Source organism: Hippoglossus stenolepis, chromosome 12, assembly GCF_022539355.2.
Source record: "Hippoglossus stenolepis isolate QCI-W04-F060 chromosome 12, HSTE1.2, whole genome shotgun sequence".
NCBI lineage: Eukaryota > Metazoa > Chordata > Actinopteri > Pleuronectiformes > Pleuronectidae > Hippoglossus > Hippoglossus stenolepis.
In genome coordinates, this window is record NC_061494.1 from 8,073,389 (window position 1) to 8,098,383 (window position 24,995).

General features: G+C 44.2%; 1 protein-coding gene across 6 annotated transcripts in view; it reads left to right on the top strand.

Moving 5' to 3' along the window:
- LOC118118715 (signal-induced proliferation-associated 1-like protein 2) overlaps positions 1–24,995 on the top strand; it is a 91,519-nt gene that overhangs the window by 264 nt on the left and 66,260 nt on the right. The gene's annotated exons all lie outside the window — the stretch shown is intronic.

Sequence of the window (24,995 nt, forward strand, 5' to 3'; positions counted from 1 at the left end):
CCTCCGAGCCCCACCACAAAGTGAAAAGTAGGGCTGCAGCCGAAAGTGAGGAGCGACACGCACAGTGAGAGTGAGAGACGCGGCTGGTAAACAGTGAGCGCGGCGGGTGAAGTTACTCCACGGACACACGAGAGGATGGAAAACGAAAGAGGTGGAGGATATCTAGTGTTTCAGCCTATCTATAGCCGGTGTGTGCGTCCTTTTCACAAAGTGAGCTGTGCCGCTGCTCGCCTGCTCACGAGGGAGCGCGGAGACCGAAGTCAGTGCAAAAAAACATCCAATTACATCTCAGCGTTCCTCAAATTAGGATTTGCTACATCACACCTATTTTTTTTCTCCTAGCATATAATGTTTTTACTGTCAGTGATGCTGCATGGTGACGTCATATTTACAGTGATAGTGCTGGTGTGAGTGGGAGTGTGTGTGTGGGGTTTTTTGGGGGGATGTCTGTAAGTGGTCTGGATTTGCACTCTTAATATTTTTTGAATGAATTTTTGAAAGTGCTGCCATGCAGACGTCAGGGGGCGCTAAAGGCATCATTGTCCAGCTGGTCATGGGGTGGTAAAGCCTTCTCATGCCCACTGTAGGTGAGCTAGTCTTACGAGGCCATATTTAATTGCACTGCCAAGCCCCAGTGTCTGTGTGTGTGTGTGCGTGTGACATTTTATTACTTATCCCCCCCCAAAAAAAGCAATGGTCAGAGCAAATCACACGCTCCACCGTGCATTGTGTGTTTATTTGGGTGAACTTTATATTCCTCGGAGCAGTGGGAGTTTTTCACAGTGTCCAGCCAAAAGACTTGAGTTCCCCTGACATCTCAGTTGTTTGGATCTCTCCAGAAATAATATCCATCCGTGTGTGTTTTGCACGGCATGTACAGTTTTGCTCTTGCACACGACATACATCGCAGCGCATACTCCTCTGAAAGAGTAAACAAGTGAAGTGTTTGTCTTCGCCGTCTTCCTGCAGGAAGTTTGTCCTCGACAATAACTAAAAACACCAATAAAGGGAAACAAGTCGGCCCCAGTCCTCTGGTGGTGGCTGCAGCTGCAGACACAACAACTCCAGTAGGTGTAGTGTGCTGTGTAAATGTAAAGTTTCCATTGCTTAACTTTCAGTGCCCTGGATTTATGTCCTTTTGGCTTCACAGATCCCATCTGAACTGATCAAGCATAAAGAGTTCCCTGCTCCTGGAGCGTTAAAATCAATAAGACTCCATTATTTTTCACAAGCGTTTTATGTCTGGGAAAGATTAGTTGTTTTTTCTTCTGTGGGGCTGAGTAGATGGGAGTGTTTTAAGATGGCTCCAATATGTTCATGGCCCCGACATATTTTCCTTTTAATGCCAAAAATGTTTGGCTTAACTCCAGCGTTCATAGGACTACACATCAGGGAGGCGATTTCTCAACTGACCACTCTCCCGACTGGGAATAAAGACATCTGTAGTGATGTGTGAAGAATCTGCTGTTATTGTGCACAAGAGCGAAAAACAACCCAATTAATCTGCTCATTTTTCTCTGTCACCCTGCAAATAATTCTATTAGCAAACCTATTTTTCAATTGGATTCATGGTTTTCCTCATCATCTTTTGCACACAATACTTAACCTGTATTGTCGTTAATTTAGAGGGAGTCACGTGATTCCTTGCTTGTTTAATTTTTTGTTGCGAACTCTGTGTTCGGGAGGGCAGGCCGTTTCCAGACAGATGAAAGTTAGATTAAAGACAAGATCTTCCCTAATGTGGATGTAAATGAGGCTGCCGAGGTACCCCATCTCACCCGCTGCCAGCAGTGCACTCCAAGAGAGAGACCTATTCAGCCGCCATAATAATGACAATGCCAGGGAAAATCTTTCAATCTTACTTTGAATAGAGATCTGTTGCATTCTGCCATCAATAGCGTGCACACAGGGCCCATGAAGAAGAAATGTGTTCTCGTCTATTTCTAAAAAGCACCTTCTGCATGAATAACCAGACAATGGGTAATTGAGCCGGATAGATATGTCTTTCAAAATAAAGTTATGTGCACAATGTGTGCTCAGCTGAACAATGAGGCACCTGTCAGGTTTGGCAGAGAGACGACTTCCTGTGACATGCCCACAGGCCATATCCAGTTGTTACCATTGCAGAGCTGTTAAGGATGTCTCCTGGCCTTGTGGGCTCGGAGACACCCCACTCCAGTTACAGCCGTTGTGTCACGTTTGTGACACCGAAATTGCCTGTCAAGATATTACCATAACACACAGCTGTTTGGGGGCTTTGTTTAGGTTGGGGAGATTACCTAACAGTAGTGGATCATTACAGTCTTCCTGTGCACCGACCAGCCAGTGCACCAGACACTCATTATGTCTCTGTTCCTAGTCATGCTTTGGAGAACAGCGGAAGGAAAAACGCTGTTAAAAGGCGTTTGTTAGAAGTGATGCATTTCTCCTTACTGTGCCGTGGAAGCACGCCAAAGCACCATTTTCCAGCTGATTCCACACCCCATGCATGTGACGAGGATCAGGAAACCTGGTCTGGTCTGTGCCGGCTGACCGGCTGGCTGACTGGCTGGCTGGCCAGGAGTCACAATAGGCCTCTCCATCCAAATCCTGTTGCTTCAAAACCAACCAACCAGCAGACAGGGGATCACATGCTGCCCGCTCCTGTTGTGAGAGCCAGACTCTCTCTACGTCTTTTTTGTCAGCCTTTGTTTTGATTGCAGTCTGGATTTGTGGAGGGATTTAAGCCCACTCATCGCTGTCAGGGAAAGTACAGATGCCGTCATTGGGTCAATGTATTATTTTTTTTTTGTACGAATCAAGTCCCAGTTTCTATTAGTGGTGATGTGTGTGATTTACTGAGAACTGGGCATAAAAATGAAGTTTCTCTTTTGATTAGTAGCATCAGATTGATGTATAATATGCACAGTGGCGTTAAAGCTCCTGAACTATCTCGCTACATCAGTTCCAACAATGCCTCTCATTAGTCTGGAATAAAAAAGAAGCTGTAAACCTTTCATATGATTATCCGAGGAATGTTGAATCATGGTTTCCAAAGGATCTGGCCACTCTCACTGCTTCAAGGGGTCACCGTGTTGGGCCCTCCTTCGGTCGTTCATCATTTCTGTCCGAAGTTCACATTGCACAGCTTCTTGTGTGTAATCAGTGTAATGGCTTTCGAAATGGCGTGTTTAACTGCTCCGGCGCAGGCGTATGGTAGCGTGCATCTCCTGGTCAGTGTGCATCTCCGGGAACCACAGGAAGAGGCCTGCAGCCCTTCACGGCTCCGTGTTTCTCTTTGTGTGATGCGCACAAATGAGATGTTGTGGTTTGTGGTGTGTTTCTTAAGGACATGAGGGAGTTGGTGTCCTCATGTGCCACTTTGCTTGTTTGTTTGTGTCTGGTAGATGCATCATTGGTTAATATGACCTTTTTAATGTAGATAAGCTGTTTAGATTAGACACAGATGGACAATATATTTGGTCATTATACCTTACATGGTTTTTAATGAGGAAAATTTTCAACATTTTCAGGATTATCCTTTTTAGAAGACGCTGTTACTGGATGCAATTATCTCAGTAAAATCAGCCAAAATAGCAGCCACATTAACCAATCCCTTGTGCCTCGTACATCTCCTAACAGTCCTTCTTCTTTAATTTCCCACCCTCGTGCCACTCATCTGGCCGCCTGCTGTCGAACTGGCCACATTTGAGTGAAAAGGCGGTGGCGTGGCTGGAGGGGAAGCTGCGGGACTGAGCTGATGGTATAATGACAGAAGTCAAATGCCAATTGTGCAGTTACTGGTGACGACACTGTCAACCTCTGCCGAAACACAGCCGAGCCTCAGAAGGGAGGAGGGGAGGCGTGGGGGCAGAGGGGTTAAAGGTTTGAGTCCTCTGATGACAGACTTTGCCGTCACCGCCTGTTCATGCATTGCTTGACTTCTAATGGGAAAAGATTAGGCGTCTGATAACTTCAGCCAGAGCAATGGATGATAAATGCTTTCCACGTTATCCCCTTTAAAGCGGGTTTGAAGTGCCTGTTTGCACCACAGATGACATATTGTAATACATCCATGCATTAGATAGTACTATTGTGTCACTGGTTGTGAAAACATCATCATACGACCAGTTTAGCTCGGACATTACAGTTTAAAGATGACCTTTTTAAGCCCCACGCGTTTTTCTGGACTGAAAGCTCCATTCTACACACATGACTGACAGATGGAGCTACATATGATCTTTTCTGTATGGCGGCGGCTCACAGATGTAGCCCTGAAAGACAACACAGATGTAGATATAAGATCTGTTTCCATCTGAGAGAAAACCATTAATCCTCCTGATCTGATCTGCAGACGTGATTGTCAAATGTTGGTCATCTGAGTTTGTGATCAGCATAAGATAAGTCAAAAAAGAGGCCAACCACAGCCATGTCCCAATTCAGTGAACGCACAATCTATATTATGAAGGCCTTTCTAATCCTTTCAAAACAAATCCCGTGGACTGCAGTACAAATGCCCAGTGTCAGAGCCGTGAGAAAGGGAGAATCACTATTTGTTTCACCAAGCCAATAATTTAATGTCACTCCGAAAAACATCATTTTCATGCATTATGGATTGCCACTAGTGGAGCATGTAGGAAAATGTGTCTTGCCAAGATGAATTATGTCTGCACCTCCTATTCCCTTTGGGATTCATTAGTGTCCATATCAGGAATGTTGGGGAGAAGGCCGTTGAAAGTTGCTGACTCTTCCTGCATGTTTTGTCTACATGTCTGTCACCGGGTTACAATGGAGAGAATGAGCGCTGGCCAGTCATTAACCCGACCAGGACCAGGCTTGACCCGTGGGGTTAACTCTGTCTGCGTTCCCCTCGGCAGGCCCAGACAATCGGGACTACTGACCTCTGTGGTGTAAGCCAACCTCCGACGGGAGATAAGAAGGATTTGGTTTAGTGCTGGCGTGCATACCTCCTCCCTACTGTAGCGAAAAAGAAAGGGCCTGTCTGAATAGGCGGACTGGACTAGACTGGGTGTGAGCAATACTGCCAGAGTCCATACTGCATTCCATCATGGCCTCTGCCGACTCTGTGTCTGTTGATTCATTCATGGAATTCCACTTAACTATATACGGCAGGCAAGGGGCGTAAAATGTAGAATAAATAGGCCTGTGTACAAGTTCAGAAAAATATGGATATAAACCCATAAATTTACAATAAATCTTCCCATTTAACCAATCACCTGCTATTAAAATTTCACAATTTGTTGATAAATTTTCTTGTATTAATTCAAAGGATTATTTATTTCATAACACCTACGCATGTAATAATAGCCATGTCAAAGTCCTCTTAGGTGCGGCACATTGGACCTGCAGCCGTTAAATCTAGGCCAATACAGCGTGAGACGCCTCCTGCAAGCATCTGTGCCCTTGACTGCCAAATCGACCTAGGCTAAGGCAAGGAGCAAATAGCCATCGGATGAGTTGTTTTAAAGCGTTAAAAGTGTGCTGACTGGTTTCTGATAGAGGTTGATTGTAATTAACAAGTCAAATGGAGCAGAGCTGTGACAGATGTGCCATAAAGTGCTCAGCTAGCTTTAGTGTGTGTGTGTGTGTGTGTGTGTGTGTGTGTGTGTGTGTGTGTGTGTGTCATTGAGGCATTGCTGCTGGAGCCAGTATCCTTCACTTAACCTCACCAGTGCACTGCAGTGCTTCCACACTGTTGTTGAGCAGGAGGCTCTGTGGAAATTCAATTTAACCCACATGAGCAGCAGGGTTGCATCTGTAGATTTTACACTGGAAAATGTAAGGCAGGTTTTGTAAGCATTATGTGTTGTTACAGTCCTCAAGGTGTGAAGAATAGAAGTGGAAGGGATGTTTGTTTATTCTGTTATTTAGTGGCAGCTTGGTATTGTTGTCGCGTTGTCCTGTCCGGCTTTGTGCGCAGTTCAGTCGGGAACCTACACGTTTGTCCTGGTATCAGCCTTTTTGACAGGAAGGAAATTTCTCCTAAACAGACCTTTTATCAATTGTGAGAACTGGCTGTTTTGTTGTTGCTTCCTTTCATGTTTGCCAGCTCGCTGACACGTGACAAATTAGAAAGTCCTGTCATGGTCTGTGGTCTGTCATTGTGTTTCTTTTTTAAATCACTGACGAAACGTATTGGGAAGAGGATGTTACTGTTGTTTGTGTTTCCACTGGTCCATAAATCAGATGATAATGGGGTTGGGTTACTGGATATTTGTGGTTTATCCACAGGAATCCATAAATTACAGCAAAAACCTTGGCCATTTGCAGTTCAATTTTCAGTGTGATGCATTGTATTGTTCTAATTTTAGTTTGACAGCTATTGCAGTCAAAGTCTTTTTGTCTCATTGGCTGAAAGAAATCTAATGTATATAAACATTCTTCCTGTAGTCATTTTCTCTTGCAGGGGCGGCACCAGGTTATGGGCAGGGGGGCACTGGTGAAATCTGATTGGCCCCTGTCCTGTCAGTACTCTTAAGATACTAACAATAAATATGTTAATTTTTATTTAACTTTTTTAGCACACAATGTGCTCCAACAAGGAACAATTTTTAAAATATATTCAATGATGTGAAGCTTTGCTAAAAGCTACAGCGCTAACAGTAAAGAAAGGATGACTTCAATGTGCACCTTACTGAATCACAAATTGTTCGTGGATGTTGGACATATAATTGGACCCTCTGTGTAAATTGTGGCCCATTTATGGTCCCTGATATAGAAAAATAGATCAGTTACTGTTCTCTAGCTCTTCGTGGTCAAAATAATGTCTATCCCTCTGTCAGTATCCTTGAAACAGAAATATTTTTTACTCTTGTAGTTCAGTTAATTCTGTGCTTTTGAATTATGCACACCATTAAACCAGGGCATCACCATGTAGCCTTTGTATCCACTTACTGAAGCACAAAAATGCCTGCATACGACGATGCCTTTGGCCTATTCTTGTAACTTGCTGTTAGCAAAGACATGGCAGTCCGTGGCTATTTTCAACGAGCCGGAGATACTGGAGTTACTGGTGTGTGTGGGAATCACTTTTACGCAGAGTGGCGGTGAAGGCTAAAGCGGACAGGAGCTGAACTGTGCAGGCCTCGCACTCAGCCTGGCCTTTTCTAGTACACGGGGCTGCAGCATGCAGCAGCGGTATGATGTGTTTGAGGAGCACCGGTTCAGCCAAGCAGAGCTAATTCCATGCTAGAGTAGTATATTCCATCTCACTTGTTTTTCCTTTTTATCTTCCCTCTTTGCGACATCATTTTGACCAGCCTTCATTTTATGCGATTTGTAAAGGCTGTTGACGGAGGATAATGATCTGGAGTGACAGTGGCCTGATTTTTTTCTTTTCTATTCTCCTGCTTCTCTAATCACACTGTGTGTGTGTGTGTGTGTGTGTGTGTGTGTGTGTGTGTGTGTGTGTGTGTGTGTGTGTGTGTGTGTGTGTGTGTGTGTGTGTGTGTGTGTGTGTGTGTGTGTGTGTGTGTGTGTGTGTGTGTGTGTTGGGGGTCAAAAGCTCCCCTCCTCCTCCTCTCTACTGCTGTGGACGTTTGCAGTTTAGCCACAGGGGGTGGGACGCTGTGGGATCCAGAGCCTGAGGGGCAAAACATTTGACACTGAATGCTCGCCTTTATATGGGTTTATTTCCTTAAAAAGAAGAGGGAGCAAAGGGAAAAGGAGATTGCATAACACATCAAGCAAACACTGTCCCAGACACTATGTGGGGATATTAACAAGAGGCCTCTGTTTGAGTAATTCATACAATGCCTAACAGTTGCACTGTGTGTTCATTGAGTGCTTATACCTTCCCCAGGCTATGTTTACTGGAAGCCCGTGGAACCTCTCTGAAATGTAAACAGGACTGTAGGGCCACATACAGTTCAGCGCTGAGCTGCATCGACACTGGCCAAAACACAATGAAAACACACAACTGCTGCAAACACGGCCAGGTGCTGTATATCTGACCACAGGAGCAGCTGTATAATTATACTGTTCTCAACTGTCTCGAGATAATCTGTGTTTACACAAACACCAAAGGTCAGAGGTCAGAACTAAGCTTCTAATGTGTTGATTGACCAACTAGTTAATAAGATTATTTTAATATACTTACAAAAAGCTGAAAGTTTGTCCTTTTTCCTCCAGTAATATGTTCCTGGCCAAGTCCTTTGTCGTGCATGCAAAACAGCAGAGTGTGCAGATGCCAAGAATTCATGTTTGTTTTTTTTCCAGCAAAAACCTTCCTTACCAGATTTCTCCCACCCCCCCTCCCTGATCAAGGACACCGTTTCTCATTAAACGCCTCTAAACAAGGTTAGCGCACAAAGCCAACAATAATCAGGTTAGTTAGATGCATGTAATCACTCTCGCTCTCATCAGGTCACACACGAAGATCCGCTCTCTCAGGTGGTGACATTTGACATTTTTTCTCGGGGAGGGCAGAGGGAGAAACGAGTGTCAGTTAATTGTTTCCTGTCATTTAGTTTAATTTTCACTGAAAGGCGGTTTAAGTCTCGGGGGTCCCAGAGGAGACCAGACTCTGCTCAAACAAACCCTGCTTGCTCCGCACTGTTTGTTGTCTTCATGGACTGCTGCTACACAATTGCTCTGTCCCCCTTATTGTTTTTGTCGCTACGCTGCAGAATCATCATTGTGACCATGGTATAGGATTACAGCGTGTAATGTTAACGGGTTTTTAACATTTTCTTTCCACGGGCGATGGACAATGTAAAAAAATAAATAAAAAAGTTGAGACACACTGCAAACCTGGAGCCTCTGCTTGATAGGATTTTGCTCCAGGGAAATCATACTTGAAGACTGGGGCTGTTATGGATTTACTATTGAATGTTATTAATGTCTTTCTGAGGAGTCATTGAGAATTGAAACATTTTGTGTTTCTGAGGTGCTATTTCAAGGTCGTATGCACAGTGCCAAAGGCCCCTGTGTCTCTTATTAACCAGGCAGGTTGTCTTATTTATAGCAGCAGCCCGTGGGAGTCGTCCGTCTCATCAAACCCTGCTGGTTATAATACTGCGTTTTTTCTGTCTACCGAAATGAAAGCAAGACTTTCCATTTGATTCTGCCAGTTTGCTGACCCTTATGCATGTTGTTCAGCTGCCAGCGCCTGGTGTTCTCTCCGAACGCTGCCGTCTTGGTGACATTCTTCCGAGCCTGCTGCAGTTACGAGATAAGGAAGTGAGGAATAAGGAAATCTGAGCTTATTTGGGATGCGGTGGTAAAGTCTGGCCAGCTCTCTGATTAAGGACAGACACCTTCCTGCGCACTCAGCTTGAGTGCGGTGGCAGTACATTAAAGAATCTAACTCCAGGTCTTTTCATGCCATTCTGAATTGCATAAATATTAATGCCAGAGGACTTCCATGTGTCTCTGTGGAGGAAGTGCTGCAGTATGTAACACAACTGTACGGGATGTTTATCTTTCGTCCAACCCTTCGTCCCAGCCGTTGTACGCTCCCTTCCCCCCCGTCATAAGAGCATCTCATCAGATCGTTGGCCTCGATCAGTTCTGAAGGTCAAAGGTCACTTGATCACTGGGGGCCCTCACGTCAGGTCAGATTAGTGCACTTGGCTCCTGGTGGAAGGAATGAATTCATCCGCACTTATCTCCATGGACGCTTTTTCCCATTTAGCATTCAGGAAGGGGGGATGGTAAGATAGGGGGGGTGTAGTGAGGTGGGTCCAAGAATGGAGAGAAGATGTGAAGGCAGAAAAGATCATTCTTCTCATGTCTCTTCTTCCTCACAACACTTTTATTTATCATGTACAGTATGAACAGAAATGTATCAGATGATGATGTTGACTGGAGGAATGGGATGTGAGGTCTTTTTTGTTGATGGCAGCTGACTCCTCTCTAAATCAGTAAGATCGAGGATCTGTTGAGTGGCAGTAGAAGGGGAAGCACATTTAGAGTGTTCCCCTGATGCTTCTGTATATCATTAACGTTATTAATCTGCACATGGAGACAAAAGCATACTTTGTACTTGTTAATGCGAGGGCGTCTGTGCATGCGACACCGCGTGCATTTACGTGTGTTTATACGTAGCTGAACGTGTGCGGATGGCTCTCAGTGGGTGGTTAGTCTTTGACACCCTTTTAGCCACCACACCTCCCTTAAACACACCCACTGCATGCCATGCCAGCTGCAGCTGTTGTGCCTCGGTGCTAGAGATGGAGGAAATTCCTCTCACTCTGCAATTAGAGCTGCAGATTGCTGAATAGCGCACATTGCGATGTCCTAAAAATTGCACTTGGTCGCCTTTCCACCACCAAGAACACTGAGTAAATAGAAACTGATGAGAGCGAATCATGAATAAACCAGCCCCGTCTGCCTCGGAGTTGACAGATTGTGTTTGGTGCAAGCTGCTCCTTGTGATGTGCTGTTACCCTGGTTAAAGAAACCAAAGGGTGGAAAAAAAGGCCTCATTGATGGGGTGGGTTTCTCACGCCTGACTGAGAATGTTCGCTTTCCATCGAGTCAAGTGGTGTATTGTGATCTCAACCAAAGAAATGCAAATATATAGAACAGATGTACTACCTCCTTTTCCCCATTTGTCGGCAGGAGTAATCCCTCACTCCCGTGGAGATTGTGCTGGGTGCGCTCTGGGTGCGGGACTAAAGTGTTAACAAGGGAAAAGCTGTGTCGCTCTGGCACATGTGATGACTGCCCAGCCTTTCAGGGCATTTTCTCAATAAGGCTAGATGCTCAGGATAGATAAATGGAGGCTTTTGTGGCCTTTGCCAGAGGCACAACCACACAATGAAGGACACACACAGAGCGAGGTCTTTTCCAGTGAAAACAGCTAAAAGCAGCATTTCTTACAGTCCCTCCTCCCTTTTCTCTCACTCCCTCCTTCACTCTCTCCTGTCTCTCACTCTTTACTTGCTTCCCGAACCTTCTCCTGCTCCGTGAGAACTGAACCTTGCTCCCATAATGTTTCCATAAACGGGCTGAGGGAATGGAAATAACTCAGAAGACCATTTCCCATCGCCTCCCTCTATCCACTCTCCCCCCACTTGCAGTCTCTTTACAAGGCCGTGGACAGTACTCAAGCACACTTCCACTTAATGATGCACAGTGTTTTGCACAGCTCTGAGCACTAGCAAAGTGCACATTTAAGCATCTCAAACACAGTGGACACAGTAGTGTTAATATCGCTGCGATGGTGCCACTTCTTAATCAGGCTTTACCAGGCTCTTTCACTACTGCTTTAACAACTTGTAGGGGCAAAATCGATGTTTCGTGTCAGATGTAATGTACCACTGTATGTCCTTTTTAATATGGAGACACTAAAGCCTGGAAACCTCGTGTTTATTCACTTTTGCAGATGGTTCTCTGCCATTGTTTTCCATACATCCTAAAACTGGTCAGGTCACAATCATATAACTGGAATGGGCCGGACTGACTGACAGAAGAGCGCCAAGATGGCTCTCGCTGATGTGGAGAGGTTTGTTGAATTTGTAATCGAGATGGTATCGACCAAACTAGATGATATATTCTCTCTAAAAGGACAAAACAACCCTACAAGTTGTAGTTTGTTTACATGTTTCTGTTTCTCTGCACTTTGTCACATGTTTTTGTGACTGATGATAACAGCCATTGGAAATCAAAACTTGCAGGATTATTTGCAAATGCAAATTGATCATGCTATGCCAGGCTGAGGAGAAACTGGCCCAGAATGACAAGATGTTATCTAGTTATTCAGTTTCTCTTCCTCCGATATTTCTTTATCTTTCCCTAACTTTCCACTCTGTTTGTCTTTTCTTTTCTCCCCTCCTTTCCCCTCTGTGACTCTTTGGCATATTGTTGTCTTAGCTGTCACGTTGTGGCTGTCTGGGGTTTTACATGTTCATTTGCATGTCGGTTGTAGCGTACATCTGTAGGCCATCCTGCCAGGACCAGGCAATCTCTCATGTGGGTGGCTGCGCTGGGAACAGATGTTTTTGATGCCACTTGTAGCTTTGAAAGTGACTCCATAAAAGAGATGCCAGCTGCATGACAAACCAGGGCCGCCTAGTTCTCAGGAATTCTTCCAGAGCCTTTTCTGTCTGAGCTCCGTCACGGCCTGTGGAGAATAAGAAGAATTTTCACTTAATCGGACTGTTCCCTTTGGAGAATTTCATTAATTACAGGAGGAAGTTGCTTCAATGGAACATCTCTGGATGTCCATAGATTTCATTTTTCTTTTTAAAGTCTGTTTTTCTTGTTATTGTTATTTTTGTATGTAGGTTCTTCAACATTGGTTATTTCGGACACTTACTGCATGTCAACAGGTTGATACGTATCTGGATGTAGCATTTGTTACATTTCTTGTATGCTCATAATGTTGTTCTCCTGTTTACTAGCCAGCCATGATGCAAGCTTCTGGCATCCTCACTCCCAAAAGCACTGGCAACTTTGCCGATGCTGGTGTCAGCAACATGGTTTCCAGCGTTAACTTTATTTTGCTTCCTGACTGCCGGCTCACATCCATAGAGCAGCACCCCTGATCTGGCATGTAGAACTCTCTCCCCTGCCAAACTTAAAATGAAAAGCAGTGCTCCGGCCAGTGATTATTATTCCCATGCTAATTTTAGCTTGTGTAATCGTCACAAACCCTCATTATGTGCCCTATGGATGAAACATGTGATCTCTGCTGCACTTAAATGTGCTGAGCCGGATTTGGCTGGTGTCTGCCAACTTTTGCCAAAGTATAGTTTGGAGGTTGTGGTGATAATTCTGGTAGTCTGCCTCAGGAGTTTGGTACAGATCCTAATCATATGTTCATAGGTAATGAAAGAGCATGTGCAAAACAAGGCTAGGATCTGCAGAGAACTGCTGTAGAGATGCTCAATGTTTTAGTGTTCAAAAATTAAAACATTTGTTTGATTTTTAGTGTGATTCCAGCAACAGAAATTGAGGATTTCTGATAAAGTTACTTACAACAAGGACAGACTATTTTCAAAAGACCTGTTTTTAAACTGTAGCTCTCATCATTTTAGAACTGCAATCCCTTAAAATTGTGCAATATCCACTGTCCACCAAAGAGTAGAGAAGATAGTAATGGTGTTTTATGCTAAGGTTATTTATCTCATGACCCCTCAGATTTATCTTGAGACCCATATAGGTGAGGAGATTGAAAATGTCGCCTTTGGAATGCCTTGCTTAATTTGATAGATTTTATAAAGTTTGTTAGTTTGTGTAGCTGAAAACGAACCAACAATGCGCCTGCCCTCTCTGTTCACCCGATCACCGCTCATCTCTGTACTGATCCCGGCTTCTCTCGCCTTTCCCTCCCTCAACTTTCTGTCTTTGTTCTGAAGGGAGGTCTGCTGTCACTCAAGGCTGTCATAGGCAGAAGATGTTGCCTAGCAACAACATGAGGGATGCGAAGCCCCTGTTTACTCTCCACCCCCTCACCTCATGTGCCCACTACCCCCTTCTCTCGCACTCTCTGCCTCTGAGGTAGAGATGGAGTGGCATGGGAGGACAGTGGAGGCAGGGCAGCCTCCTGCCCGCTGATGAATCCAGACAACAGATACTGAGAGGAGGAAAGAAGGTGTGGAGGGAGAAGAGGAGGGGGGCGGGGAGGGGAGGCTGACATTCAGAGATGCTGTGTCTGCCTGTTGCCTACCAGCTGCTGTTCCTCCCTTCTTCTCTGCAGGAGGAACAGGCCATTTCCCTAAACAACTCCTCTCCCACTCTGCATAACTAAGGAGAAACTTGTCTTGCCACAGCATGCCGTTATCAGCAGGACTAAAAATACTGGACTGCAAATGTATCACATGCCTGTATGGCTCTCGTCACACCCTCCTGAGAGAGGGGCTCAAACTAAGCGGATACAGGTGCATTTCGTTCTCTCCGGATTATTAAATGTCCCCTGGTGGAAGCAATCAGACAAAAAGCCTTTGTTCCTCACCACATTATGTTGTTTTAACTTGTTCGGTGCGGTAATTACGCAGCAAGGCTGAATGACTTCCACACTACCATACTGAGTGTGGTTGTCAGGTTGACCGCAGAATGACAAGAGGTGGTTTTGTTTCGAGATAATAGACTTCACTACAGAGGTAAAGTAAGGATTCGTCAAAACACCTCAAGATAGAGATCTCGTTTGTAAATAGTTTGGTTTAATCGGACTAGTTACTCTGGGTTATTGACATTGAATCCTCTTTTACACCAAAATTAGCGGGTGTACGCAGTTTTTAATATAAGGCCATTGATTCCTTTCCCATTGCCAGTAGAGGAGTTTGCTTTTCTGTTTAATTTCCCTGGTGCGTCACAAACGCTCTGATAGCTGAGGCGCTCTCTCACCTCGCTGTCTTGCCACATTAGCACGTTCACCAAGGTGTCTTGTTTCCATCCCTGACGATTCGATCCCAAGTCGATTTTAAAACCAGTGTCAACTGCAGTCATTTGAAACCCGGGAGTAAATGCTCAGTGAATCCACGAGCCATGTGTTAGTGGGTGTTGCTGTGTTTTTTGACCAGTGGAAAAGGGGCTTTAGTGCAATTGGTCAATTTTATAAATCATCAGGTGTCTCTAGTAGAAAATTCTGCACTGTGGTAATGCATCAAGGAATTGTTCAACATCATGTATCATTAGTTTTTGGATGTGACGATACTACTCTTACAAGTCTGCTGAAGTTGAAGCTACAGGCTGGAGACTCCTGTCTCAGCATGGAGCAGGTTGACAATCTCTCTATTTCTAAGCATATCTCCAAACTGTCTTACTAAACTTGCACTGCTAATTGCACTAACAACCTCAAGTACAAAGCCTAACCTCTCTCAAAACCAAAAGTAGACATTTTTAATATGTATTATATAAGTTTAAAATGCCTTGTCGTGAAAGGGAAACCAATGGAAACTTGGAAACTCTTACCCAACAGGAACTTTGTGTCCTGCCAAACATTTCCATCTTCTATATGAATTCCTCTGTGAATAAAACAAACTACATCTCAAGTGTCTCAAGATAAACAGCCTGCCACTAAAAGTGCACTGTTTTTGTTAGATTTCCGCCTCTTTTATCATATAGAGTTATATGAACTTTGGCTGAGCCCAAAAAGTTCAGTATATTTCCTTAAATGAGCCAAAACTCCATGAGCTGTGAAAGATGTTTTTCTTTTTTAGCGAATGTAGGTCGTCTTTACATCTAACCGTTTGTGTAATGACTAGCCTTGGTATGTAAATTACCCATCAGGCCCAGTCGTCCATGTGCAAATGAGCAGTGTTTGTGGGACAGCGTGTTTCTCTGCAGGCCCTGCTGCACATGTGTGTAGGCTGATGAATAGTTTGTCTGTTTGCTGGGATGCAGTGACAAGAACTGCTAAGTGTTACCTCCTGGGGCTTCCCACTCTTCAAATAAAACTCCTTTCCTTCCCCTCAGCTCAAATCAAAGCTGAGAACCTGCGAGTGCAGGCTGGATCAAAGCCGACCGCGCCACAAAGACCTGCACTTGCTGCCATTCATTGAGCTTGATTAAAGTCTGTCATTTCCTGCTATTAACATGCTCCTACCTCCAACCAGAAACAGAGCAAAGCAGTCATCAGGAAGTGGTTAAAATGACACTGTTGTGTTTTTCCCAATTAAGGTCCCTGAAACTCAATTATGTTGCACTGTGCAAGAGGAGAAATATATCATCAGAACTCAATTACCCCACAGAGTTGTTCTTTATTTAGCTTTTATGTGTCCGGCAAAGACTAGCTTCCTCAGAAGTACCATACTTAACACATACCTGGTAATTAAACAGTGATGTTTATTTTTTAGGGTTAAAAGCATCTTGCTCAAATGCTTCTCAATGGTTTACGGATGAGCTTTTTGTCAGTCTCCCCAAAGTTAACAGATTTCAACCATAAACCTACAAAGTCACATTCTGCTTCACTGACTGCAGTTTGAGCCATGACACACTATGCTGACCCCTAAACAACTAGTATCAACGAACAGCAGCTAATCAAACACTCACAATGGCAGCTGAAGTTTGGCTGATGCCTTCTGTAACAACATGACATTTTAACATCACAAAGACGACAGCTTACGGGCAGCTGAACTGTGCTAGCATTAGAGGAAAGGACTACTCTGTAGATGTTATCCAAAAAAACACTAAAGCTAGCTAAATATTTGAGAATTAAAACAGAAACCTGCCTTTTACAGAGATACCGCTATCTGTGTGTGTTTGCTGATATGCACAGAAATAAAAAAAAATATTTTACAGAATAAACCATGCTGAAAAGATGTAGTACTTGTGTTTTTTCTTTTTACAATTATCTATAATAATGTTTATGGTTAACCTGTAAAATATCAAGCCTCAAATACTTTCTTTTTCTGACATATGCACATCAGCTGATGTGTTGAATCAGAAATGTTTTACTTCCTAATATCTCTATCAGCATCGGTTTTGGTCGGGCTTTGGATTGTTTTTGTAAATTTCCAATCATTTCAGCTAAGTAAAGCATATGTAAAAGTATCTTCTGCAACTTTTTAATAGCCCTCAAACTTATTATTTGCGCAGAATGCACATGAAGCGGGCATCTTGCTGTCAGCTGCAGTCTTTGCTGTGTGTTTCATTAGAGGACATGAGGAAGAACATGATTCAGTCTGTGTTGGTGCTACTTCTTTGGCTTGTGTGAATGTGGGCTCTTAAACTCACAGCTGTTTGCCGTGAAGCACTGGAGAGTAGCACCCTGCAGAGATGAAGTCCTCCCTCTGAGGACTATCACAGCCTCTCCCCTGCCTCCCTTCCTCCTGTCTGTTGTTCCTGCCTCTGCTGAAGGTAAAACAGACGCAGACTTAGCACATGGCATGTGGATTAAGGGGATTACCAGTCTAGGAACATCTAGTTTTGATATCCATAAGAAAATATATTTTAGGCACCAAAAACCTCCTCAATGTAGTTTAACACCTCGGTTCTCACGCTTCCCTCTGGAGCTCTAGGAAGAACAGGGTGTTTTGTGTCTGTCTCTGAGCCTCTCTTCGCATTGGAGTGACGCACGGCCACGTCTGGTTCTGCTGCAAACACCTAGATCATCATCTGGCAACATTGGCTCGAACGATTGTTACAATGTCCAGGTCCCATGCAGGAATGGTGGAGCCCACCACCCCTGCCTTCAGCTCACTCTCCTCAGCTGCCAGACCCGATACAGTGCCAGATTTCAAGTAAACACAGAGAAACAAAATTCTTGGGTGTTGAGTGTTGGTCGACTGCATTGGAACTGTGGCTGAAGTTGGTGACAGTATATTCATGGCATCTCAAAGTACATTTTTTCAATGTTTTCCGCGCACAGTTTCTGAATGTAGGCTGTGTGCATTGGGCATTTCGGTATTTCACAGTATTTATATAGCACATAAACCTGCTTTATAAGTCAACACGGACATCCTCATTTCTACAATTTGGAACATCCATGAGGTGGTCATGCTTGCTGTGTTTGTCAGACAGACCTTTGTACCAGGCTGTGGTTCCTCGAACAGCAAACAGATAAGTGGATTCTTTATCTCCCGCTGCTCCAAATGTCAGCCATCGCAAGGAACTTAGAAGGTCACAGGCTTGACCTGGGCATCTTTTCCCTGCAACAATAGCTTCTCCCCCTCTTTTCTTGTTCTTCCTGTCAGCCAGAGAAGCTCTGAATGTCATGGTCCACCCCCTCCCCCCAGCCACCAACTCCCAGCAGTCTCTCTCCCCCCACCACCCAGCACAGCCACCTACTTTCCCTTACATATGCTAATGCTGCAGTCTCATTCAGCTGTTGGTGGCTTTGTCACAGGGGGAGGGAGAGGCTTGTGTGCATTAAGGGGCAGCTGTATGCATTTTACTAAATTGACTCCCCGGTGGCTGGCAGGCTCGTCCTTATTTTACTCTTTTCTCCAGTTTCTTTCCAAACTAGTTGCTGGATAACGGTGCCAAAAGGAAGAGCTGCGGCGTTGTTGTTTATTTTCCTGCCTTTCTGCTGAGACGTGTGGTGGATTTCTCTCTCCCTTGTGTGTTTATGGGTGGCTTGTACTCAACAAGTGGCTGATGGATTTAATGCACTCGGATAGCGTCCCCACATTGGGCTCATTTCCACAGTGGCTCAGAGGGCTTTGTGTCCTCTGCTCGTAGGATTTATGGCTCTGATGAAAGGAGTTTCTTAAACAGGTAAGCATGGCAACTTTCAGTGTCTAGTGTTGGTCTTCCATGGAATGATTTGTGAGGAAAAAGCTAAAATGCTTAATAATACATATAGACCTCAGGTTTATTTGTATTTGTGAGCAGAATTAGCCATTTATAATGTGAGGAAAGGCTTGTTTTGCTGACAATGGTATGTATGAGTCGTCTAGCCTGTGGTGTGTTTCAGAGGAGGCATTCTTGCATGTTTTTTTCTGGCAGACACAGAACAAAAAGTTCTTCCAAGGTGAATAAATGTGTGACTCATGGGTAGCTGCGCTCACTTCTGTCCTCCTCACTGTTATCTTCCCCTTACATCCTCCGCTTGACTAAACCTTATTCTGTGTCAGCTGCCGAGCTCCAGCTGTTGTCTAGAAGTCCAAATTGTCTCTGGTACGCCAGATTTCTGTCAGTAAAACCAGGCCAAGTGTGAAAATTTAAATTTGAAAAGAAAAAGAGCACCTAGGAAGAGAGCAAGAGGAGGTAGAGACGGTCCCTGGCCTCGACGGATGGCGAGTATAAATTGTTCTCCCTGAATGACGTGTGTGAATGTTGGTTCTCAGTGACTCACAGCTTACCTACTTCCCTGCTCTGCTGCAGTGTTTCTCAGGGATAATCTGACAGTGTGGACTCTGCCCTCAGCAGAGGAGCAGAAGCATGGCCGTTCTCAGAGCTCTGGATCTGAAACCCTCACAGCTCCTTTCACACTTTGCAAGATGAGAGCGCACTTCTTACCATTTCTCTCCTCCTTGTTTTCGTTCTTTACTTTTTCCCCGAGAGCGTGCACTCTGCTGAAAGGCTGCCACTGGTACAGAGGTAAGCAGCAGGCGGCTGGGAAGCAGCAAAGGGGGGTGTGTGTGCTGATGGAAATAGGTGGTGGTTTTATTCTGGACGCCTGCTGGGCCACTTCAACATTGCTCGTCACTTTCTGTCTCCCCGATAGCACCGAGGACCAGTTAGGCTAGGCCCAGTTTTGGGACGGGGGGGACAGATGGTCCCTTTTGGAGAAGTGCCACAGCACAGTGCTCTGTGTTCACGGGGCTCCGCTGGAGCAGCCAAGAACAAACATGGTCTCCTTCTGTTGGGAACATGCAGGAGCCTCAGTCTGAGTGAGAAACCTGAATAGACTCTGGGAGCGACATCTAAAACTAAGCACGTGTATCTGGGGAGTGATACCAATGCTGGTTCTAACATAATGGTAACTGACATTCAGCTAAGTGCTCCATGATAGCACTGCAAGTCACATTTCTATTAACACGGTATTCCATTAGTCAAATTAGTCAGTATTCATTAATTTTGTATATGAATGGGGACTCGGCACTTAATTCGTAGCCAAGTTTACAACATTACTTATATCTTTTAACTCGGTGCATCACGGGCCTCTATCGGCAACTTGTTCTTTGTTCTCGTGTGAACAAACAGGGAAAAATCTGTTGTCCTGTCTATTTTAATTCTCAGATCACCCTGAAACAACGAAAGGACAATAGCAGTGTGCTGCCTGGCAGGCGCTGGGCAGGTAGCCAGCTGGCAGTGCAACAGGGCAGGATACTCCCATTTTCACTGGAGCCAGGAGGAGGTCTGCCTCTCTCTCCTACACTAGATACAGACAGCACCACCTCTGTTGAGCTGTTTTATATGAGGTTCAGTCCAACTTAAGAACAGGGGCTCTTTTCTATTCACAACATGACTGAACCTCTTTGCTCCGCTCCACACCTTGTCAGTGTGGTTATGTGAGGCTTACATCAGCGTCGTGACTGGTGAAGGTCCCACTTGATGGATTGCTGTAAGTGATTGTGTTAATCTTGGCGTGTTAAGGTGGTCGTTCCCGTGCTACAGCTGATGCATTAGATGTATTTTATGTTTTCACAAGAAAATGAGTGACGAGTGATGCATCCACTCAGCTGTAACAAAGTGATAATTTCCAGGTCTCCTAAAGCACTTAAGGAAGTTATCATGTTTATTTAATGTGCACATAGAAAACACAACTAGGTGATTGTTTTAGTCGCATAAATGCTGCATTTCATCTCTTTACATACACAGCCTTGTGCCATGCTGTGATGCTCCACAATACAATCAATTACTTTGAAAGCCTCGATTGATGTTTCCAGTGCCATGAGAAATATGTGCAGTCATGTTGCATGGATCAGTATACACATAATTGGATTTTCCATGACTCCCTCTCCTTGTAGCTCACTGGCGTCCATACACAATCATTGTGTTTCAATCCACTTTCTTTTCTGGCAGACTCATTTTTCTTTGTCTGTAACAAAGCATGTGGTCGATATTATGAGATTTGAATTGTGTGCAGGAAATGAAAACAAAAAATTCACCACTTTGCAGTTTCTGCTGGGTAAATACTCGCTACTCCCTGAACCAAGTGAACCGGAGTTTGATCACAGGTGACCTCCGTGCTTAAGACTCAGCTGTAGCTCGCACATTCCAGATGGAGCTACCACTCGCACAAAGCGGAGCACACTCGGGGGTGCACTGGTGTAGGAAAACAGACTCGTGTTCATGTAAGCTGCCTCCAAGATAAGACAACAGCTAGAAATAACCACCAGCCCAAACCACAAAGTCCACGGCAAAGCAAACTGCTATCCTTTGTTTAATTTTACGCATGAGGGCATAACTGTTGACAGATGAGGTGTGGCGGGATGGCTGTTGGAGGGCAGTGATCGAGTCAGGTTAGCGCTGCAGCCATTGGAGCAAATATCAGACATTGTGGCTCATAACATATCTCTTCAGCTTCTTGTATTACAGCTGTTGTCTGTCTTTATATTCGTGGAAAGCTGTGCAGTTTTCCTCGGTTGTTTGCGAAGCATCTAAGTCTTATCCTGGTATGAAGCAGCTTCCTTTTAGCAGAGATTCCTGTCTGGTCCGCTCAACCCAGAGGAGAAGCAGTTGAAAGGAGTTTTATATAGATCAAAATGCAGACCGAGCATACACAGTTTCTTCTGAAGTAGCGCTCATGGCAGAAGTTAGACTCTGGCAGACTCTGCCGTGCATGTTTTATCAAGGCTGTGTTCTCCTTAAATCTGTGTACCTGGGGGCACTGACTGGGCATTAGTGAATGTGGGCATTTCCCACAGTGCATTGTGAGGCCGAGCGCTTGAGACATGATGAGACAGTGAGCGTATGTTTACTCTGCACTGTCTGACCTCCTTTTTATCTCTACTTCTGATTGTTCTACTGCTGTTGGGTCAACTCAGGTCTGTGTGCGCTGAGATGTAAACAAAGAGCCTCTAATCGCTCCCACAGAAACTGCCTCTGCTCAGCCCCTCTCTGTTTATGCAAACACACACACACACACACACACACACACACACACACACACACACACACACACACACACTTGCACAAATACACAGTGTGTGGGTTTATGTGATTGTGGACATCCCCAGGTAAATTGGATCATGTCAGAATGGTCAGGGATGAAGACGTCTACTTTCAGTGGAAGATTATTGCTTAGAAACACAGTAAACGGGCTGAGATGAGATTGCAGATAAGAAGTAGTAGTAGTCCAAGAGACTTTCAAAAACCGAAAGCTGTTTGAAAATGTCATGTAGTTATTTAGAAGTTGCTTTTGGGTGTAAATATGAAAACAAGATCAATACATTCAAAGCAACTTTGATAAAAATGTTTTACTTCTGCCTAGGAGGTTATATTTTTGTTGTTTGCCTGTCTGTTAGTTAGCAGGAGTACGCAAAAACTACCACAAAACTTTGTGAAGGATGCAGTGTGGGTCAGGGAAGAATCCATTAATTGTTGGTGTGGATCCAAATAAATGGGTGGATCCACGAATTTTGTTTCAGTTTCTCTGCAGCGTTTCCAAAAAAATTCATTCAGTCGTATGCCAAGACAAGTGGATGGTAACAACCTTATGGTATTAAGAGCAAGCACACGGCAAATAGTGCTGCACACAGCTATACCATGCAGCAATGGAGCAAAACACCAAGTTAAAAATCTTTTACTTTATTATGAAAGGTTTAAAGAAAAAATTGTTCATCATTTAACTGTGGCCGGACAATATAGAATATATATTCGGGCCACCACAGTCTGGATAATTAGTGGGAAACTCGGCTTTGATATGCGAGATAGAACATTAGCCTTGGCAGAGGTATGAGCTCTGAAAGCACTTTCTAGTTTAATTTATATGTTCCAAAAATACACAAGGATCTACCAAGATCCAAGTTATTTTACATTGAAAACTAGTAAAAAGCAGATGGTACTTGTCTGTACATCACACATTTCATATTGCCTAGATTAGATAAGACACTCTGGTTATGTGTTATATTTTAGCATTTACAGAAACCTGATATTATCTATCCTGGGCCTGAATCTTTGCCAGAATACAAAACATAGTGTTCGCCAAATAGTCAGTGTTTGAAATATCCTTTTAATGGAATTAATACATTTAATAAATGACATCAAGCTTACATACTTGGACTGCTTATTGCTTGTTAAACATAATGAATTGATTTTTGAATGTGATAAATAGCAGATGCTTTTTAATGAAAAGGGTCACTTGTTTTTGGCACCGCTTCAAGATAGCTGGCACACATTCCCAACACTCATCTGCACCAATCTTCACTTCTGTATTACTTGTTTAGTTAAGGGAACACACACAAAGCGGCACCAGGAACAGGTCGAGATAATCTTCTTCCTCCCCATCATATGGGCGAACTATTTATGCTTCCGGAGCTGGTGCATCTATTTATAACAAATTTCATCATCAGGATTTCTGACCTTACGTCTGCACGACTCTGCAAGGACAGACCTCAATTCGCACCCAACAGCGTTTCATTTCAACAGGCAAATTTGATTTCAAATTGGATATCCCAGAGCTCAAATTGACAGGAAGTGATTCTTTAGAAGGAGAGGGTCTGATACAGGGGGGGGACTAGTGGGCCATTGGTGGATGAAGTTGAAGCTGCTGTTGACAGTGTTGATGCGATGTGGTCGGTTTGGTTTGGGACAGTCACATCTGAATATCCTCTCTAATGGATGATGCTGGTAAATTAACACCCATCACCACAAAAGTATCATTTTTAATTCTGTCGCAATCCCAATTAACCTAAATAAACATGAAGCATCTGTGGTTGTTAAATTCTCGTCCACAGCAGTATTTTGAACTGAGAACTAGGTTTGGATGTGGTTCGCTGTTTCTTTCCACATATCAGGCTGGATAATGCAGCTGGCTGGAACTCATTTCATTGGTTTCCTTACCTCCCACTGAGGGTGTGACCCTCCATTCACACTAGCCATTAAAATCTCAGCATTACACCCTGCTGGCAATATTGGCACATTGGGCTGTTTAGTTGGTGGTCTGACAACAATAAAGGAGGGAGGAGTTAGATGATTGTGTTCTTACCGGCTCAGAAATAGTTATCAGTGCTTAATGGAAGGGGGAGGTTTGGGCAATAATGGCGGGGCTTTAGCATCAGTGCTAATTTGAGTGTCAGCTGGTGGGAGATTCCTCCCTGTTGAGAGGTTGAATTGTGGGACCAGTAGATGAAAGAGGAAGAAGCTGAATGGTGCATTTGGTTTTCTTTGGTCCATACTTCCATAGCCTCTGTCGGTTGTAGTGCGGACACACACACACACACACACACACACACACACACACACACACACACACACACAGTCCCAATATCCCTTTACAAGTCTTTTCTGGTTATGGTGGGACTTAGGAGAGATGGTATGCCCGGTTTCCCAGGCCCCAGTAATGAACTCGCCAGGATAACATCACCCAATTAATTGGTTCTGTGGTTTAATTGCTTGAATCTCTTTGAGCAAGGTTTGGCAAAACTCCCATTCTTCTTTTTTTTTTTCTGCCCACCCCTCGACTTTTAATCGTCTTCTTAACCCCACATTCTCCTTTGCAATAACCCAGTTAAGGTAAAGAAATGCTCCAGTGAAGCAGAAACAAGTGTTTTCATCAGATTTCCGATACCACATATCTGGTTGCAGACATACTCTTCCTGCTCTTGCTGCAAGTGTGATGAATTTAATATCTGTCCTGCCCAAAACCACTGCACATACCCCTCCCATTCCCACCGCAAGTTTGGAACAGCTGCCCACAGTACAGTATTGAAAACAGAGCTCCCACGTTGTTTTAAATTAACTCCTCAGAGGGCGAAACACTAACACTCTGTGCAGCGCAAATTTGATCGGATTTGAGTGTGGAGTGACATGGAATGTGATTCGTTGTTTTTATACTAAGTTTATTGAGGAATCAAATGGCGGGCATTGATGCATAATCAACAGGCCTCCAGGTTTATTTTCTTTCCGCTTGAGTTTTTTTCCCTTCCTCTATGTTAATCATAAACACGGTGTGACAGATTCAGATGTCTGACTGGCTGCAGCCTCTCAACATAAAGCAGCAGAAGGCAGGTAACAAGAAACTGAAATAAACGGGGCTGTGAATGCACTATGAAGTAATTGTGGATTTATTTCACATAGAAACGCTGCCCGACTCACTATATGATGAAGTCCATGAGCTGGAAAATTGGCGTAATCATCTTGGCCTCTAACCTACACTGCAGCCTAATTTGGCTGCGGGAGGGGAGAATGACTGCATCATGGCTTGGCCTCACCTCTGGAGGTCGAGGCGTCTTGGGAACGAGTCTGGCTACTACTTCCTGTTTGCAGAGAACAGAGGGGTATTAATATGACTCAATTACACGAGGCTTTATTAAAGATAATTGGCCGTAATCACAGGTCTGGGTTGTCCCCAGGGCTCAGTGGCCCAGCAGCTTGGTTGGGGCTAAATAAACATGTTTGACTTTGACCCGAGGTGCAATTAGGTGGACATTGTGGAGGACACCACGTTTTGGAAGAATGTGAAATTTCAAGACAGAATCATGGCTCGAATGCATTTG